We start from the raw sequence: 21,397 nt of genomic DNA on the forward strand, positions 1-21,397 counted from the left end.
TCACTTGAGAACAGTGTATTCATACAAGCAACAGAGTTGGTGTACCGGAGCAGCCATGACCACCACAGACTACAGTCTGCATCAACAAGCTTCTAAGAAGACCACAAACATACTCACAGAACTGGAGTTACAGTTGAGGTCAGAAGTTTAAATACACTCATCGTGGGCATAAATGTCATGTATACTTTAGGCTTGGGTGTAGTTTGAGTGTATTTGGGATTTTCTGAAATCCACACAGGGTCAAAATTATACATAGGCTCACATATATACAGACATTCCCACTAATATCTATTAAACGTTCCCGAGCAAGTTACATCTTGACCCAATGCTTTTGATCATCTGGCAAAATTCTGCCTGGATATTTGAGTGTGATGCTACCCCCACCATGCTTGATCGCTGGCACGATATGTGTTTATGTTTGAAAGTCTCACCTTTACCCATCCAAACATACCTTTAAATCAAACATATATCAAACCTGTCCGACACAAAACCAGTATCATGAATTCATCTTAAACAGTTTCTTTTTGTATACTGTATAAAAAAAATTAACAAGACATCTGGACCTTTAAAACTCAGCATCTGCTGTAGCCTGGTATTATTTGAACTAAGCTCAGTAGAGTCTGTTATACTCTGCTGGACAGACTGAAACTGCACAGCAGTCTGTGTGATTATGCTGTGTTTTTATTTATTTGGCAAATGGACTGGTTCTTGGATAGCGCTTTACTAATCTACCTGAGCACTCAAAGCGGTTTATACAACATGCCTCATTCACCCAAGCACCATTTTCTTTGCTTAAGTGCTTTCTGTCTAACAGTCACACTCTGATGGGTGCATTGAAGAGCAACTTGTTATCATCTTGCCCAAGGATATTTGGCATGCAGACGGGAGCAGCCAGGGATCGAACCACCAACGTTCCAATTAGTAGATGACCTGCTATACCTCCTGAACTTTAGCCACCCAAACACCTAAAACCAAAACAAATAAAACTGGACTAGCAGCTGAAAATGATAACAATAAATGTTTGTATATTGATTAAAAATGATCAACATGGCTTCTAAGGTGCATTTAAAGTCTTGCTGTCATGATCCTGGGTTCTGTACCTCGTTTTGATATTACGTTTGCCTACATTATGCTTTCATTCTGATCTTGTTAGTTATTAAGGTTTTCCTGTCCTCCTAGTTTCCTCAAGCCTAGTCTGTGTTTCTGTGATGTTTCCTGTGTTTAGTCAGTTTTGTGTTTGTGTTTACTTTGTCCTGTCATGCTCATGTGTTTTAGTCTCTGTCTCTGTTAGTTTCCTGTTTTATTTTGATAGTTTCTTGTCCTGTGTGTTCAGTTTTCCTTCCCTCTGGCTCATTAATTGATTCTGTTCACCTGTGCCTTGTTTTCCCAGCTGTGTCTCTTTCCCTGATCACCTTGTGTGTATTTAAGCCCTCAGTTTACTTCATGTATTACCTACTTTTGATCAGTTTTGATCCCTACAGCCTTCAGCTATGAGGATTTGCCAGCTCACATAATAAAGGTTTGTTTTTTGTTTATTAAATCTGTGCTGTGGAGTCTGCATTTTGCGTCCAGATTTTCCACAGCCTCGACACTTTCAGCTACATTCTAACCACTCTCATCAGTATTGCTTCAATGAAATCATGCAGCTGCTTTATAAAGTAAAACTTGATCTACCTGCTGTGCACATACAAATTGCCTTATAGCTGCAAGTGAAACGTTTAATATCTAAAAAGCCTGATATTTCCCTCAGGAGTGAAGTTAGCAGAGCGAATATTGGACTTAAGATATAGACTTAAATTCCTCATGTCATGAGAAATGGTAGTGAAATGAATATAACGTTGCCCCTTAATTGCTGAATCCATAAGTAACTGCGTGCAATATCACCGGAGAATTTGGCAGATGGCAAATATGGCAGGTGGATTATTATTCATTCATATTATTAAGGATTTAAAACCCAAGATTGATTTGCCTTTAAATCCCAGCCTCAGTTTTTCTTGCTAGCATAATAGCTTTGGTATTTCAAACATACAAAAAATCTGCCTGCTGGAAAAATGCAGCTTACAATGACCCAGAGTGTAACCTCACAAGGTGTCAGCGTGGTATCCTCGAATGCCCCGACTATTTCCTTTCCTTAGGCACATCAATTTGCCCCAAACTCAGGCTGTTACGTTTTTTTTTTCTCTTAACTGGAAGTCGATTAGAGTACCAAAATGTCTTTTCTTTTCTTCTTCTAGTGTTCAATAAACATTACAGTCTTGAAATTCCACTAGTATCGCTTCAATTTGCTTCTATAACAAATTCCGACACTAAGAAAAGAGAATAAGCAGTGTTCTCTTCACCAACACGATCCCTGTGATCAAGGCTCTGCAGGAGAGCTGACGGATGTCTCACCAGCCTGGTTTACACCTTTATTCTAACAAAGCAGAATCTGACAGATCTGATGAATGTCTGCACTGCAGGCTACCAGACAAACTAATACAAATATTCTTCGCTATGGGAAAACGGTTTCATCCAACATTAGAGAGGAATCTAATTTATAGCATTCATATGCAACATGTGCAATATTTCAAGCCCATAAATCAGAACTCGGCTGTAAATTATAAAAACCGAGTGCGTGTCTTTGTGGGGCTTAAACTGTACAGTGCTGTTATTCTGTGCAGCTAATTAAATATGCACAGTTCCTTTTCTTTGTCAGCCCCCTCACCTTCCCGTACTGTAACATCAATCACTGCCTCCTGCCTTCTGGTTATGTATTCACACATCTTCTCTTTTTTTTGTTTTGCTTTTTAAATACTTCAAATATCTCTAAGCTGGGCTACATCACTGGATCTAATATTGTTTTTGGATTGCCAAAAACAGCTGCTGGTTTCTTCAGGCTGTGCTGTGCCGTGGGTTCAGATGAATCGACTAGACGCCATTAGGGATTCATTGAGCTTAGCTACAGCAAAAGAGCTCTGAAGGAGAACATACTGGTAAAAATGAAAGATGCTGATGTATAATTACGCCACATGATGATGCTGTTTAATAGACTGAAAGCTTGCTGTTTTAATTCGTCTCAGTTTCATTGTAAGCACTAATTCACTAACATCTCTCGCAGACGTACTCAGGGCACCAATTTTCTATATTCAGACGTTTTTATGTTCAGGCAAATTGATATTTGGACTTGGCTCTTCTGTTATCTAATAATAGCACATTAGACTCGTATTAATCTGTGTGAGTTTACCATTGAACTCACCTCTATAGTGAGTATGCTGGCCTGATTTCAGAGTTTTACCATCTTGTTTTCTTATACGACTGATTCTTTGGATGCTCTTAATTTGCCTTAGAGAGTAGAACAAGCAGAAATGGGAGAGAAGGTCCAGGATAAAGGTACATGGCATATGAGGATATGCCTGCAGCTGCTGTCAATATGTTGACTGCATGTCTGCAAAAAGAAACATCATGATACAAGAAATTATACAGAATTCCTCAACATATATGTCCACCTCCACTCATTTTTAACAAATTTTTCTCCTTACTGCTTCACTGACCCACAGACAGACCCTTCCATCTCTGTCTCGCCCTCATTCCCAAATCTAATTACTCTCTTTTCATTGTCATCATTTGTCTCTACTTCCCATCGTTCCCTCACTCTCTCTCTGTCTGGATGAGGCGAGGGGAAGAGGCGATAGTGATCTCCATGGAAACAGCCCAGCAACAGGCTTGGTCCTGGCAACCAATCAGAGTATGCTTTGGCACAGTCTCTCATCCAATGAGAAGGGCAGAGGAGGAGGGTGTGCAGGGGGGAGTTGTGGGTTCGTCAAGGTGAATATTCGGGGAGGTGTGAACACTTCCTGGTTGGTCTGAGAACATCGGCATCTCAGAGTTGAAGAGAGGCAAATTTCCAGTTGTATAAAGAACTAATCAGCTTAGTTAATTCAGTTTGAATTGAAAATAAATTTACTTTTCAGCAATTATGCAGGACTAGTGGGAAACAGTTACACCACCTGCCAGCTAACAAAATGGATTGTGCACATTAGAGCTGCTCAGATCTTATTCCTGCCAGGCTCATTGAATCCCAGCCAATCTGCCAGGACGCTGGTCAAGTAATGGGGAGGCCTTCTGCAAAGGATTATGGGACATGTAGCAACCAATGACCCATAGTTTGATACTAAACTCGATTTGTACAGTGCAACTTTACTTGTGCAAAGCATGTACATTTAAAAGTATCTTTTTATTTTTTTGTTCCAAAATGATTTGATCTCAAATTGACTTGATTTTTAAAAAATCTAACACCCTGTGGCAAACTGAAAATGTCATTTTGAATGTACGCGGTAAAGGGAGCTATAATTTTCAAAGTGTTAATGTTGTGCATTTACCTTCTCTGAAGTGATTTTTATAAACCCAGTAATAAAAGAAGATACTGCAGTCTGCAATAATTCTGCTGTACTTGAGTGCTCACCCACCATTTGTGTTATCATTTTTATGTCGTACTAGAATCTTGCTTTGGCAGTTTGAGAATGTTCTTCCATGAAAAAGTATTTATCAGTATTTATCACTGTTGGCCGGGTGGTTTGGCAGGGATGTCAACATAAAGTAATTCAAGCACACATGAGTTAACTGTTTGGTTCCCATTTCCTACCAACAGTTATGCTGGTCTCTGAAGAAGGTGCCTGAACCTGAAGTAAGTTCTTATTCTACCCACACAGCTGCAATCTCCACTTAAAGCTCAATCATTTTTCTGCTTTAACCAAACCAAGAATCACCTACAACAGAGTAAGCAATTACCTGTGATAAGATTTAAGTACTTCTATGTAGTGTTAGGTTATTACTCAAAAAAAGCATTAAATTTAATTACTCAGCAGAGAAAGTAAACTGTTAACTACACTCCATAAACTGACCTGAAAGCACTGTCACATAATTGCCATTTAACAAACATAAGGCTGCGGTTCTACAGACAAGGAGTCCTTATCCTAAACGAGGCTACATTGCTGCAGGCCTGAAAGCTCCTCACTACCTTTGTTACCTGTTAGAGATCAGGCTGCTCGGCTGGAGTCGGCATTCACTCGGCTTTAACATCATTTTTGGTTCTTGGCTATCTTGGTGTTAGCATGCTGTCTGTGTCTTAAGGTAGCGGTATTATGCGGTTTTTGCTGTCACGGACGCATTTCATCATCTCACTCTTGTCCTTTTGTGCAATAAAAAATAAAAAGTAATACCCATATCTGCCATTTTCCTCCTCCCTACAGAGGAGCTGAAATCAGCTGATTGTAGTGCACAGGAAGAAAAAGGTATGTCTATTTTTTTTTCTTTTTTCTTCGCTTTTCATAAATGAAGAGCGTTTGTAAAGCAAGTGAAGATACATTTTTTCCCTCACACTCGTCTGTGTGAATGAGGCCAGCAGTTTAGTAGACATCATTTCATGTCAATCATGTCAATCAAAATCACGCAACTATTTAATATTATTATTATTATTGTTATTACATCTAATTTTCAAGGCACATTTGCATCTACTGACAGTTATAAATACAGGCAAACAAGAACAGAGTGTGAGATAAGACACAGTTCTGAGACCGCCTTTGTTTTATTACTGCATAGATCACAAATGTAATTATATCTTCTTCTAATTATTAGTTATGCAGTTATAAGCAAAGTGTTTTTTGGAACAAAAGCTAAGTCAGGCATTACATGGTTCATGCTTTATTTTAAGACTATTGGAGTTTTTTCACTTCTTCCAGCAGTTTATTGACTGTAGTGAAGACAGATACTACAGATTCATCAAGAACTTGTAACAGTTCCTATAACAGTGAATACATAACCTATGCATGAACTTGAAACCACTGCAGCTCATTTATAAGTCACGTTTGTGGTTTAGAGGCACAGTGCTGCAGCTCTCTTACTTGCATATATTTAAACAGCCTCCAGATTTCGCTGGAAGTGCCTTGTTAAAAGGATTCAAAATGCAAACAGTGAATCAGCACTTAGTCAGTGTGCCAGTACAAATTGCCAAAACAACTGTGACTTCTAACTGGAGCGATCATTCATTACAACCAGAACACATACATGTAAAGCTAGACTTTGTTTTAAAAATGCAAATAATACCAGAAAATTTTTAATTTGTTTTATATCAAACATGATAAAGATCACTTAGCCGGACCTTGTGGGTAGTGCAAAAGTCCAAAAGTCCCCTGAGTTTTCTCTAGTGTAGCATATATAAATAGCACTTTGAAGCTTCACTCTGAAGTGGTCCACTGAGTGACATTTCCACAGTGCAATGATGCTAAAACATGGACACAGGGAAGAGACATCAACAGTGATGTAGCCCACTGAGGTGATAAAACAACCAGCACCATCAGCATATAACATGTGACAAGCTCTGAAAAATTAAGCCAACATGGGAGTGGCAAAGCTGCAATTCCTCTTATGGCCTCATTAAAAACCTGAGTAGCCATATTCATGTCTCATATACGGTCCACAGTCAGGTCATTGCACTCCCAGAGACTCCGCTGAGACTGAATATTTTTCAGGACTCATGAAATGTGGAAAAATTACACTTTTCATAAATGCAGCCTGTTTAAAAAATTAAAATAAAATTCAAACTGGAAAGCACATTATCTGCCACATTTTTCTAATGTAATTATCTTAGCATAAAGGTGTTAGTTAAAAAGTACTCCTGTGAAGAAACAAACATCTTAATTTCCATCAGCAGTCAGTGGGTAAAACTCCAGACTCTGACAGCAATGCTTTACATCACTGTGACTCTACAAGTCCTGTTGCCAGTGATTCATTGGGAAAATGGATATTCCCCTTTTCTCCCCATTTGTAATGGCGCTTATCACATCAGTTTCACTATAATGTTGTTTTAGGCAAAGTGTTGTGCTAATAGGCTCATGTACAGTACATTCAGTTCTCTTAGTGGTCCATTAAAGGAGCCACACACCCATTATCCCTCCTCCTAAAAGCCTTGAGACTCCCTGTTACATAACATTGCAGTTAAACCAATCTAGAAGCATCAGGCGGTCGCAGACGTTTCTCTGTCAGTCATGTGTCACTGTGCTCAATCTGACTGATGTATCAACATATTCAGGTTAATATATAATCGACATGTACAGTTAAGGTACTATTGTGACAATGCATCAATGCATCAATGCATTAATGCATTAATGGTTAATGACATCAATTCACTTTGTAAACTGAGCCTGGCTGAATGAGAGAGAAGATTTAAGTGTGTGTGTGTGTGTGTGTGTGTGTGTGTGTGTGTGTGTGTGTGTGTGTGTCACTATGCATGTGTCCTGCTCTCAGGCACAATTGTGCTACTACCACATACGGTGCCAGTCACTTCCCAGTCACATGACTTGCCAAGTCAGGATACAGTTGCTAAGCAACACCCCCACCCTCCCTTTTTGTCCATCAAACAATGATTGCGTGGGCAAGTGGGGGGGGTTGAGTGGGGGGAGAGAGCTAAGTTTATTTATAGAAGCCATGCAAAAGAGGGGGAATTACGTGTCGTGTCTAAAATTAAACTTGCCATCTCCCCTTCTCTCCCTCGCTCTCTTTTCTATCTACATTTCACTCACTCTCCTTGGCTGACTCATTCATAGATGCAGTAAGGAGAAGGGTGTAAGATAAGATGACAAGGATGTATGACGATTGTGGGAGTGAGAATTCAGAAGAACTAGTTGTCAAATACGATCCGGTCAGTACAGATAAATCACTTTAGATAACAGCGATCATCTAAAAACAAAAGCACCTCTTTAAATTTACATTAAATATGTAAATATTTGCATGTTAAAGTGCTTCTCATTAACATACTAGTCATGTTGTAATCCTCCAACTGTAAATCACACAGCGGCACAGATTTCCTGCCTGCCAACAAAGCTTCTAAAACACAAACCCTAAAACACTAAATCATAGATTTTCCCATTAACGTTCCTGTCATAGTGAGTTAAATCACCCTGCAGCTTCCACATCCCACGAGTCCTGCGCAGGGGAACCATTTTAGACGGTGCTGTTTGGGAGCTGGTGTTAAAATGGAGTGCCCATCAGAGTGTAGCCACAGCTGCCTGTGTAATGGATGGATGGGATCTGCAAGATGACAGGATGACAGGGTAGTAGGTGGAGTAAAAGATGTGAGGAGACAGCAGAAGAGAGTGACTAATAGATGTGTAAAAAAAAAAACAGGATGGAAACAGATACACAGAAAAAGATTGACTGAAAGATGAAGGCAGGAAAACACGAGGGCCAAAGGTGTACATAACATAGTTCACATAATTGTGCTTCTTCCTCATTGAAGGAATATTTTAAACAATATAAATGTGAGATACTTTTTAAAATTACACAAAATAAAGGTTATGGCTGATAAGTGTATATTGTAAAGTAAAGACCCTACAATAATAGTGAGAAAAACTCCTAGCAATCAGATGACCTCCTATTACTAAATCCTTGGTGACTGTGGGAAGGAAGAACTCCCTTTTAACAAAAAGAATCCTTTGGCAGAACCAGACTCGGGGACGAGCAGATCTACTGCAACAAGTTGAGGGTCAGAGGAGGGAGACAGGATAACAGATAAACTATAGAAGAGAGCCAGAGATAAATAATAACTTATTATTTAATGCAGAGTGATGTATAAACACACATAGAGTGAAAAGAGTTGAGTGAAGATGAAACACTCAGTGCATCATGGGAAGCCCCCAGCACTCAAGGCCTATTCCAGTGTAACTAAGGAAGAGTTCAGGGTCGCCTGATCCATAAACTTTATCAAAAAGAGAAATTTTAAGCTTAATCTTAAAAGTAGAGAACTTGTCTGTCTTATGAATTCAACCTTGAGTTTTCAGTCTGATAAATACACTGTAGATGAAAGATTTAGCTTCTGGATCTTAAAACTGAAGCCAATGCAGAGATTAAAAGATAAAAGTAATTAAGTGTATGGTCATTGAATACAACATGTTTGTTTTGTATATTAAAATCCTCATTAGTGTCCAGAAACATGATAAAGCTTTAGGTCAGGCCTGCCTTTTGAATGACAATCTCTTATGATGTTGACAACAAAAATGCTCAAATTTAGCTTTAAAAAGCAGGATTTTGCAAACCACTGGGTGATGTCCATCATTTATGTACAGTCTATGGTCAGAATGATGACAGTGGCAAAAATTCTCAAGTCAAGACTTCAAAACAGGACTTAAGAAACCATAGGTGACGTCCGGGTGTTTACATCCATCTTTTATGTACGGGTTATATATACAGCAGAAAAGGCAGTTTGCTTGGCCTTTTCCAACACTCCCAAAATGCTAACACATTATTTTTACATGTTACATGCTGTTTGATACTATCTAGACTCCTTATGGGATGAAGTTCCTCCCAAATTATGTGACTTCTGGAGTTCTGATTTTGAACCTAACAGTTTTGTGAGTTTGTGCCAGCGTACACTTTTTAGGTTGAAAATGTTTGAACAAAATGAGCAATGGAGACTTTCAGTTTTTAGAGAGTTGTAACAGTTAGCGAGTTTAGATGAGCTACAGCCCGCATGTTTGAAACAAATTGACTGAAATGTGAATAAGTTCTAATACGGCCCCTTAATGAAGGCTGAAGGTTGCTGTTTTTCTTTGCAGGTTTGTGGTGAGAAATGTTTGTCGTGACTGTTGTTTCACAGCTGGGTTCATTCTAGGCTGATTTCACCGTGTCACAGCACTCATTCGCACTTTGAAAATGTACTTTAAAGTCAAAATAGCAGTCGGTTTCAAAAGCAACAGCATCACAGCTTGTTTTTCCTGTGGTCTGTCTTGCAGACTCTCATCTGTCTTTTTGTCACCTTCATTTAGACTCTAAAAATAAGCTGTATATGTATATGTATATGTATGGAGTAACACCTGTACAGTTTGATGCAGTTCAATATTTCAGCATGCAAAAAAACACCAACAAATAGTTGGTGTGGAAAATAACTAATGATGGCTGAGTTCCATTAATTGTCCTTCTAATGCAAACGTGCAGAAAAGGGCTCACATAAATGGAATCGTTACTGATATTAATTACACCTGGCTTTTTTTCCCTGCTGCGATGAGTCATACTGTCTGCTGTGAGAGACTGCTCACATGCCATCAATAATTTGAGATGTTCTTATACTGTCATGCATTTAACTTTAAGTTATTATTGTGTCCACTGGCAGTTTTTTTGTTTTTTGTTTTTTGTTCTTGTTTCCCCAAACATGTCACACAAGACAAATGTGAAGACATTTCAGGGCTCGTCCCAGAGCTGCTTCTCCTCATTACTTTGGAGGAAAGGCCAGTGAGTGAGAGGCGTTGGTGTTTATCAGCCTGCACAGGAAGAGTGCAGACTGACAGGTGGATGCAATCTTCGAAGAGATGATTTATTCAAGATGTGGTTTTGTACTTGACTCTTCTGGCACATGCCCGCTGGAAGATAGCGAGGCATTTTCAGCAGTGGTTTTGGGCAACTCGGCCCAGAAATGCTTCATTACTAACCCTTCCCTAACTCCCTAACCCTAAACCTGCTATTTCTTTTCAAAAGCATTGAACTCAGTACCCTCTGTGATATTCAGTAATGCATAGCATGCTGTCGTCAGCTGATAAACAACTACTGCAGGACCGAACGTACGTTTTTAATGCTCTCAGAGGAATACATTACTCATGCCATTGCATGTGTTACACTAATATTGCTGAGCTGTCAATGCATAGGAATTCTGTCCTTTAAATGGCTTCTCTTTCATATTCACTGAACACATTTATACACAAACATAGACACATGCAGATCTTTAAATCCACTGGCCTAAACGAAAGCCATTATTTTCGATTTCTTATTATCTGCAGTTGACAGTTGGTCATGATTCAAAGTGTAGCCTATGCCTTTTACGCTCCAGAGGTTTTTCTCAACACACTGATGGGAAAACCTTTATTTTTCAGGGCAGCAAAAGTAAAATCTTGTTTTATGTGATGTTGTAAAATATCAAATGGCAGCACTCTATAGAAAAATGCTCATAAAGCTCTCATGTAACATGTAGCACACAGTGGGCTATAACTAGCTTAATGTCTGCCACTCTCTCCGATCCCCAAGTGGCCTTGCAGACGTAAATCGACCAAATTTATCTCAAGGTCTTATCAAATCTCCTGTTCCATGCACCACTGGAGCCATAACATGATAAATGACCAGTGATTTCCTCTGCAAGGTCATCCTGACGCCTCTAAATATCCGTGTGTGGGTGTGTGTGTCGGTATGTGTGATTCCCAGGGAGACAGAGATGGCATTTGTTTTAGAGGCGTAATGAAAGACTAGCATCATAGAAGAGGAGAAACAGTAGGATGGATGACTGAAGAGGGTTTATCTACTGTAGTAGTAAAAGAAGGAAAAAATGAAACCCAGAGAAACCAAACACAAGTAAATCTGTTAATAATTCAATTATGAGGAAGGACTTCTTGTGGTGAAAACCGCAAGACTTTGTAGGTGGATCCGTTTGTCAATTCAGCTGTGACTGACAGTATGTTACTTCTCTGCGAAAGCCACAGTCCAAGTCCATATGATTCAAGACTGTTAATAGTGTAGTTTACAGGCCACACACCAAGAGGACTGGACTAGTAAAATTGTTACATCCATTTCTTTTAATGCAAAATTACAAGTACCTTAGTAACTCATCACATCTTAACTTTTCTGCATGCATAGTGTAGATGAACACAAATTCCCTGATGTTAAAATACCTTCTGGTCCTTTCCAAAGCCTGATGGTTCAAACGATCAAGGCACTAGTTCTGTTATTGTTCCCCCAGCTTTGCTTGAATTTACTGTTTCTTCCCTTTTATTTTTTATCTTTTTACCTCTTCTGTTATTATTAAAAATACACTAGTACTTATTCCTGAAAAATATATTTTTCACATCCTTGTACCCAGTGGACACCTAGAGCCAACGCACATATTTCTTGTTTAAAAATGTAGCTGCATATTAAACATTTACACTTTCTTGAATAATAACAGCAACACATACAATAAGTCACCTTTTGTGTAATATTTCTAAAGTGAGAATAATCTGTTTTCACACCACGTGACATCAGACGTCTCATCTCTTATTCATGATCCGTGTTATGCCGCTGTTGAGAAACAATCTTTCACTCCTTATTGGATTTCTAACGAAGCAGGCATGCAACACATTGAAATTCAAGCATCACTTGCTGAACTGAGAACAAAGCTTAATTAGTCAATGTGAATTGTTGCCACACTGAAAACCTGCAAAGAACATTCATCCAAAAGAAAATAAGCAATGCAGGGATAAGTGGAAAATTCCTCCCTGATTGTGATAAACTCTGTGGCACTGGATGATTTCAGCAGTTGAGCTGAGTGTGGCGTTGTGGTGCATGTTGCATCGTGAGTCATTCTCCCTGCTGCCTCTCTCGCCCTTCCTCACCTCCATCCCTCCCTCCCTCCCTCCCTCCATCCGTCCTGTCCTCCCTCCCCCACGCTGGGAATTATGCAACACTCTGCAGGGCTGTCAGGAGAGAGGATTGAAGGGAGCACAGTGCGTATATGTGAGTGTGATAGAGTGACGTTGGAGAGGGATGGAGAAAGAGAGATTAGAGTATATATGAGAGAAAATGAAAGAATAACAGCGAGCGACTCATCCTCATTTATAAACCTTCGTCTCGAACTTTCTCTTTCATTCATTCACATCTGCTCTCACACATCTTCCATTCCTTCGCTCCGCTTCTCATCAAGGTCGCTGACAAGGACAGTCTAACCACATTTTCTGGCTTGTGATTGGTTTTTGCAGCAGAGCGGGGCCTTAAAGAGACAGCAGCATAGTGGGGCTTTTCACCTCGACAGCAGCCATCTTTACCACAGCAAAGGCACCAGCTGGGGGAGGCGTGACTGCATTTGACCGCTCCTGGCTCACACTCACGGATTTTCCCAAAATGCTCTTTTTCCTCCTCCTGAAATATTAATTATGAACAGTTAAAATAGCTTTTAGAGCAGGCAGTTAACTTTTGTTGCACCTCCAAACAATTAAGGTCAGAGTAATTTCCTGCCCTTCAGTAGTTATTGATTGTTTTAGACTCAATGTGTATTTATAGTTACAACACACTAACATATAACTCTGCAGCCACACACTGTCTGAAACCAGGAAGACTCTGGTGTCTAAACTGTGTGGGCTGACAAGTTCCATGTTTGAATGCAGAGCAGTTGAAAAATTGAATTTTTCATATGAATGTTTATTTATTTCTTGCACCATGTCAGTGTCTGTGTTAATAGTAAAGGAGGGGGAAACATGGAACAGCTGTAATAGATTGCAGACTTTGCTTTCAGCACACAACACCTGAAATACTGAGGTTGAAATTATATCTGACAGCTTTTTTGGAGACTAATGGTTATCTCATTCTTCAGACCAAAGAGTGACAAGAACATTACAAAATCTATTAGGAGAAGCACAAAAAGCCTCTTTTTGACCTGAGAAGAATCATGAATACTCACCAAAGAAAGTTCTGAATCCATTGCCAACAGTCAGCAAATACTCATGCTGCAGTTTCTTGTAAAGCATGAAAGTAGTACGTACATTCTATTGGTTGTTATTTGATGTAGTAACTCATTATTCAATCACATATTGCTTAAGTGTCTGTGTAACTTGTTTTATGATTATAAAAATGGCTTCAAGATGAATCTCTGGTTCTAATTCCATAATATCTTAATAATTTACTTAGTTTTTCCACTGTACATATTTTTGAGGCATTTGTAGATGACAGGAAATTAGGTTAGACAGATAAGGAATCATATCATATCATATCTCAGTCAGATTTCAACCCAGGATGTGGATTATGGTCAGCACTTTGAAATCTGTGACTTAAGCTATACGTAGCACTGAGTTTAAAATTGAGAGAAACTATATTTTATAATGGAAAGAAAATCGCAAATGGCCAATAAAAAGAAAAGCCCAGATATAGAAGCTTATTTTGTGTTATCTAACTGATAGAATTATTATTTTAAAAAATGTACATTCAGTAGTTTATTGCCTTTAATGACTACAAAAGCAATGAACTGGTAGCAAGGAGGAAGACTTGTTTCAGAGAGTAGGCAGGCAGGTGTTCAGGACAGGTAAGCAGGCTGGTACACCAGCAAGTGATTCCTGAGAGCAGGAAAAGAGGAAGCTAAGTGCAAATGCTAAAGAAACAAAATCACAAGTGATCCTCTGCATATGTTTTTTATATTGCCAAGTGACACTACCAATCATAGTGGCATATCATCTGGCAATAGTGCTTTATCTAAGGTTAGAAGTCACTGGATTCAGACAGAGATTTGTGTTTTTGGAAAATCAGGTAATGAAGATTACATTTTTAACCATCATGACCATGTTTTGTTCAGAAAGTTGCTGTGAGCTACCTTGTACAGCGGTGTAGAACAAATAGATTAAAATCTTTAGTTATTAGGTAACTTGATTGATGATCGTGTGAATATTAACATGCCCATATTATTTTACGTCTTTGGTTTTGTTTCTTTAATTTATGCAAAAATATTTGTGATTATTGTTTAAGGACTGTAAGTTGTGTGAGTAGGTTTTGTGGGTCAGCTGAAAATAAACTGCCCTTTGGTGGGATTGATAAAGTTATCTGAATCTGAATAGCTGGAACACTCCACCAGGGCTTTAAACTGTAATAGATTGGTGAATGATGAAAAGAACAGGTATGGCCAGGCAGAAACCAGCAGAGCTGCCACTGAAACACAAAGGTCACGCTTATACAAATAGAGAGGAAGGACAGGAAACAAGGAAGAAAAAATAGAGCACAGGTTGGCACAGGAGGACAGGGGAGACCAGAACAACCAGCACTTCCTATATGCATTTGCCCGCCATTTTTACAGGGAAAAGCATTCCTGTTGTAAATCCAGACCATTGCAGTATCTTTCCCAATGTTTCTATAATAAGATCAGAAAACTGACTGGAGCAGAAAGTGCACTAAGCGTAGGTGGGGGAGAAGGATGCTTAGCCAGTGGTGCTCACACACGGATATGCACGTCCACACATACAAAACCACAAACAAGAACTTCCATATGTTGATGAATTATTCATTTGGCAGTGCAGAAATTCCAAAAAGAAAAAAAAAGGTGGGGGGAGTGTTTGGGGGAGTTTTAAGGAGAAATATGGGACATTGCAAAAAAAAAAATCAACCAACCAGGCACCTAAAAAGATGACATTAGATGAAGTCCCAGCACATTCTTCTTGGCTAAGATAAGACAAATAGAGACATCAGAAAATGGTCAAAATTACATCTTGTTGTATAACTTCTTTTTGATACTTGATAAATATTATGTGTACATTCTAAGCTTTAACACCTTTAAAAAGTTATCCAACTCTAGAAAGAATATTGTCCTTGAGAGCTTTTCTCCTTCATACAGTGTATGTGTCATTGGTATTGGAGAAGAAACGGGCTGGTGACTCTGCTGATAATGTGACCTCTGGAGAGATAAATGAAACTACCATATCACTCCAAAGAGGCCCATGATGGGAAATGATGGAGACAGAAAGGCAGATAGAGGGTATTTATATCTCTCATTGTTCAAACAAAGTCAGTCAGCTGCTACTGTCATTGTTCTGAAACAACAGGATGACAGGAGAAGGCAAAGAGAGGGAGAGGAAGAGGGAGGTTGCAAGTTGTGGGAAGAAAGTGAAGAGAGAGATCAAACAGCTGGAGGCAGATTAGGTGCAACAGAGGAAAAGAAGAAAGGCAGAAAGGAATTGAAGTGGAGTGAAAGAGGCCAATTAATTGGAACGCACAGTCATAGTTGCTGTAAATGTCTCTGGGTTATGTGCTCATAAATTATCATACATATTGACTGTGTGTTCATTCTCCAACAACCTCCACAATCCTCTTTCACTGAGTTGTCTATTTAGATAGAGTCACAGAATAGTTAAGCCTTCCTTGAGGCAGATGTGTGATGAGCGCTGTCCAGAGTGCTGAACCTTGCCATTATATTTGCAGGATATTTGCCATTATATACCACAGTGACTAACATCATTAACCTTTATGGCATTTAAATACAGTGTTTGGAAGATACTACATCTATTTTCTAATATGTGTTTCAAATCCTCTTTTCTCTGGTTCCAACTGTTTCCAGGTATGCATATTGTTGTGTAGCTGCTTATAAGAGTTTCTCACTACCTTCAGGTGTTTTCTATCATTTCAAAACATGGCCATCATGAGGATGAGATTTTGTCCACTTTAATTTCCCCTTTTTTTGACCTTAATTTTATAACACTCACCACCCACTTCAGGCTTAAGGGGCCCAGAAGCATCCCTTGTTCTAAGTTGTCAGGACATTACACAACACACAAATTGAGTGTGTATCTTTGTGTGTGTGGATCCCGCAATTACCTGTATCTCTTGGACTGTGCCATCATTACAGCTGAACCATGCTGTAAACACCTGTCATCTTAGTATGGCTATGTGTCCACTCATTTGCCTCTCAGAAGCGTGTACTCGGGTGGGTTTTTCTCTGTATGTTTCTGTTTATATCTGCAGGGTATGTCTGTGCTTAGTGAGGCAGTGATAATGTTCATCAGAGCAAGCATGGCATCCTGCCCATTTCCAGGTACTGACTCACACACATGGATACATTTACACACACATACACTTGACAAAAACATATCAGTACTTTGGTATTGGGTTTTTATTCTGTACTGTGTGCAAATAACATGTTTTTTTCTTTTATTTATGAATTTAAATGGGAAATTTTTATATGTAATAGGAATTGTAAGGTACAATGCATAAAAACGCAACCACAATACACAGTATGTGTATTTATTATATGTATTTAATTATGTACTTTCATAATTAGAGCTTGTGAATATTGTTTATATCCCTTTTATTTTGTTCTGTATTTTATTTGAAATGCTCAATAAAGAGGTTTGGTTTTCCTTTAATAACTATTTCAATAATAAGCTAAAATTAGTGAGTGGTGATCCCCACCAGCTTTAGTAAGGGAATAAGCAGGAAAGTCACACTGTGGCATTTACAGAGTCTCTGAGCTAAAGGTTAAAGCTGCTGACCTGAATCCTCAGAGAAGCTGGGAATGTCTTGGCAAAGGAAATGAGAGAGTAACAACCTCCACTGAATGAATGAATAGCACAGAGTTCCCCTGAGCAAGGCACTTAACCCTGCAGCTGTTCAAGGAGCGGCTTCAAGGACTTCTTTTCAGAAGCCCCCAGATGTGAAAGCTCTTAGGTGAATATAAAAATATAGTCTGTAAATAGTAAATGCTGTTAGTATATAACAGATTCTATTAATAGCAGCTTTGATCAGTGAACCATTCTGGTCCAAACTGAAATTTTCCAGCTGCAAATGGATGGATTGGCTCGGCAATTAGTAGCCTATAAATAGTCATGATTCCCAGAGGATTGATCCTAGTGTATTTAATGATCCCTTGATTTTTCCATCTTGTATCACCATAAGGTCAGGATAAGTCACATTACATGTACAGCCCAAAGATACAACTCACATTTTCAAAGATCAAAATTTTCACTTTTTTTTCTGATATGTGTATGTACATATTAACTGGCATAAAACAGTTCCTAGATGGCTTTGGTAATCCCCTATAAAATTTACACTATACAATACATTATATATAATTATGCTATATTAACACAATTACTGGCCACAAGTTATAATCTTAGAACTCAGGGTTCTAGTGCCACAGGTGCCACAGGTATAGAAAATCGAGCACTTGCCGTTGCAACGCAGATTTTTCCCATCCTATGTATTTCACAATCAGCTGCAACTGGTACTATTACAAAGAGGAAGCATTTAGGAACTACAGCAATTCAGCATCTAAGTGGCAGACAACCTAATGTTGCTGAGGTGCATAAAAGTCACCAGCACTCTGTTGATTCAATAACTAGACTTTAAAACCTCCTCTGACATTAACATCAGCACAGAAACTGTCCTCCAGGAGCTTCATGGCATGAAGCTGAGCAGCTCCTGCAGGTGTAATATGTAGGTTTCCCAGTACTTTTACCCATGACCAAATATGAGGTTCATATTTTTTGTTTCACAGTAATTACCAAATGTCAGCATAACTGAGATGGTGAACTTTTGTCAGAGACAGATAGTTATGATTCAAAGTAATAAGTAGTTATGAATGAAGTGACCAATCTTCATGATGTAATAGGTCATTTTTATCATCGTTACAATGCTAAGCGTGCAGTTAGTGTTTTAGGTCGGTTATGCTTGAACCAGCTAGCTTTGATCAGAATTTGCTTTGGTGAACCATCCATCCACTCCAGCCTCCTCATTAAGTGAAACCAGTATATCTCTATAACAGTAACATCTGTCTTTATGGTTTGTTTTCAACATAATTACTGTGGCCATTTTGGGATTTTTGTCAACTGGACATAAGCATTTACCATTTGGTAAACATCACATGCTATGGCACATACCTGTTGTGACTGCAGACTGCTTAAAAATAAAACATCCCCATAGTTTGTAATAAGCTGCTTGTACAAACAACCTACTGGGAGAAGAGATTCGTGATTTTACTATTGAGCTTTTTACACCTCATTTCTACCTTGTTTATGAGTCTCTGGAATTTGATTCTCATTCTCCTTCTATGTGGAAAAGCAGCTATGACTAAAAGGCATTCCTAACTCATCTAGTATGTTATCTACACAAAACGATACAAAATTAGAACTTTCTCATTTCTTTCACAAAAACAGCAAAACAAAGGTTTGGATAAAGAAATTGTTCTAGGTCCTTCAGTTGTATTTGCTTGTGTGTGTGTGTGTGTGTGTGTGTGTGTGTGTGTGTGTGTGTGTGTGTGTGTGTGTGTGTGTGTGTGTGTGCGTGCACGTGTGTTTCGGTGACAGCAGTTGTCTCCTGCTGTGCTCTGTTCAGAAATCAATCACCATCCGCTTTGTTATTATGAGAGAAAATTAGCTTCCATTTGTCTGCAGTAATAACAGTGACAAAGCATTTTTTTCACAAGATCTACATTTTACACCTGTTTAGTTTGTTCTGTTACAGATAATTAAAAAACAAAAAAAATTACGGTTTTTTATTATACACTTGTTTTCCACTGCGTCTGCTTTTATCTCTGTCCTTTCCTTCATCTCATCCAATTTCCCTGATTTTGTTTTGTATCAGCTAGATGATTAAGAAGCCACTGTACCTGGCAGTTGTTGCTATGGTTACCAGGTCTCTGAAATGTTTTTCTTCTGTTCTTTTCGCTCTGCCTGGCATCTCAGCTTTTCTCTCAGACCTTAAAATACACTCTTTGTTGTCTAACCTTTATGAAACGATGCAGTGAGCATTTCAGATGCTCTTTTTCTCTGGTTATTTTCAGCTGCATGCTGTTTAAACTCTGCTGTGCACCTGGGAGTTGCACAGAATATCCAGACTGTAAGAAAGAAATAAAGACAGAAAGAAAGAAGAAGAAAGGGGGAGATGGATAATGGTCAGTGAAAGGAATTGATCTTTTGTCTTGTGGAGAAGAAAAATTCATGACTTTGCAGTGGGTCACTTCAATAATAAAGCCTTGTGGTCAAAGAAACCATCCATTACTTCCAACTCTAATGGAAAAACTGGTGAGACCAGGTTTTCCTCAAGCAGAAATAACCCTTTTGGAAATTTAAAGTATAAATGAAGAGATAAATCTGTTATGGAAATGTTTTAGATCAATGAAAAGAAAGATGAGCACACGTTGCTGCAGGAGTGCTCATCCCTTTCTGAAGTTTATCCTTCCACCGGGAGCTTTCTTTATGCATTGCTCCATATTTTTTCTCATTTTATGTGCAGCACTTTGGTCAGTGCTAGCTGTTTTTAAAAGTGCTTTATAAATAAAGTTGGCTTGGCTTAGCTTGGCCCCAGATAAGGGATCACACTGAACAGCCAGGCTGACTTCAGGCTTTTGGCAGAGGCAGAACAAAAGGCACCAAACATAAGACAGTGAGGTCACTGTGCACCAAAACGATTCCTTTGAGCCTCATAGCGAAAAGTCCCCAAATAGAAGTGCCAACTCCAAAAAAATCTCCAACACAGTCTCCACACAGTTAAGCTGTTTTCTGAATGGGTTGGTCTGTCGTGCTTATAAAGAGTTCAGAGTGTAAAAAAGTGAACAGCTGGTTCAAAACAAGAGCCAAGTTGATGCTTTGTAATGTAATAATGTAATGTTGTTCACTTCAGCTGATATAAAAAACCTGTAATATGAAGTCAGAAAAGACCTGAAATCTGATCACAAAATTCTTTGTCTGTTTGCCAAATTAATCTCCAAAAACTGGAATTGTTGTGTTGGTCCACAGCAATAATGTCGTCTGGAGAAACAAATTAGCAAGTGAAATAAGTGATTGATTGCCCTTTCTAACATGGGGATTAGCAGTTGCCTCAAGCAGAGGAGTTCAAGTACCCCGGGGTATTAGCACCACTGTGGATTCTCCTAATTGATCTGTTCCCATCCTCATCTGTAGCTCTTAGCTGTGGATAGTTACTGAAAAAAGGAGGCTGCAGATACAAGAAACAGAAATTGGCATCCTCTGATGGGGGCCTTTCCTCGCCCTTAAATATAGGTTGGAAGGGCTCAAGCATTTGGAAGGACCTCAAATTAAAGCAGCTGTTATTTGTTTATTTTCAGCTGCATGGATTGGCACAGATCTATCTATGAATATATTTATATGCTTCATCCCATATGCCAAACACCAATTATTGAGCAGTATGGCTGCTGCATAGTCTAAGCCAGGGGTTTTCAAAGTTTGACTGATGCCTTTACAAGAAACTTGTACACATCACACCCTGTTAGTCAGTGTTTGTAATGTCTTCTTATAGGACAATGGTTATTTTTCTGATGGTTTTTACCTTTCTTATGCATTATGAGGGGCTTTTACAGTCCTTTGTCAGTATTAGCAAGATTTAAATTGTTATTATGAGAAGAACTAAAAAGAAATCCTTCCTTGGTCTTGTTATGTAAAGCTAAAATATCATATGACATGAACTGTGACTGAAATAAATGTACAGTTGTGCATTTTTTACTTGTTGTTTAAAGGTTGTTACAGCGCGCTTGCACTGACAACTTTATCTTTACCCGCTCCCGCTGTCATGAATTACTGATGACAAAGCAGGGTACAAACCAGGCCACACTTGACCTATGATAGAGGAGCGTATTGATCACATCTGGCTGCAGTAATGCGCAGAGCCTGCAGACATAGCTATACATAGCAACGCATACATGCCCATGCAGTGACATTCACACACATACGCACGCAGATGCATAATCACGTTTATACACGTGTTATGCAACATATGTTTTTCCTTTCATTCGATTGCTTACTGTTTGCGATTGCATCGCATCAGCTAGGATGTGCGCATGCATGTTTGTGCATATAGCAGCTGCACAGTATTCATAGCCTCTTGCTCCAAGGTTCTAAAAACAGTGCCACAGCAGGTGGTGCAT

The 21,397-nt window shown here is 39.0% G+C and overlaps 1 long non-coding RNA gene across 1 annotated transcript; it reads left to right on the top strand.

Moving 5' to 3' along the window:
• The first annotated feature begins 1,462 nt into the window (after positions 1-1,462).
• LOC102078548 (uncharacterized) lies at positions 1,463-19,577 on the top strand. The gene is made up of 5 exons (XR_267037.3): positions 1,463-1,519; positions 4,628-4,663; positions 5,229-5,270; positions 12,747-16,552; positions 19,298-19,577. It is a non-coding gene; the product is annotated as an uncharacterized LOC102078548 (long non-coding RNA).
• The last annotated feature ends 1,820 nt before the right edge of the window (positions 19,578-21,397 follow it).

This window comes from Oreochromis niloticus, linkage group LG22, assembly GCF_001858045.2.
Source record: "Oreochromis niloticus isolate F11D_XX linkage group LG22, O_niloticus_UMD_NMBU, whole genome shotgun sequence".
Lineage (NCBI taxonomy): Eukaryota > Metazoa > Chordata > Actinopteri > Cichliformes > Cichlidae > Oreochromis > Oreochromis niloticus.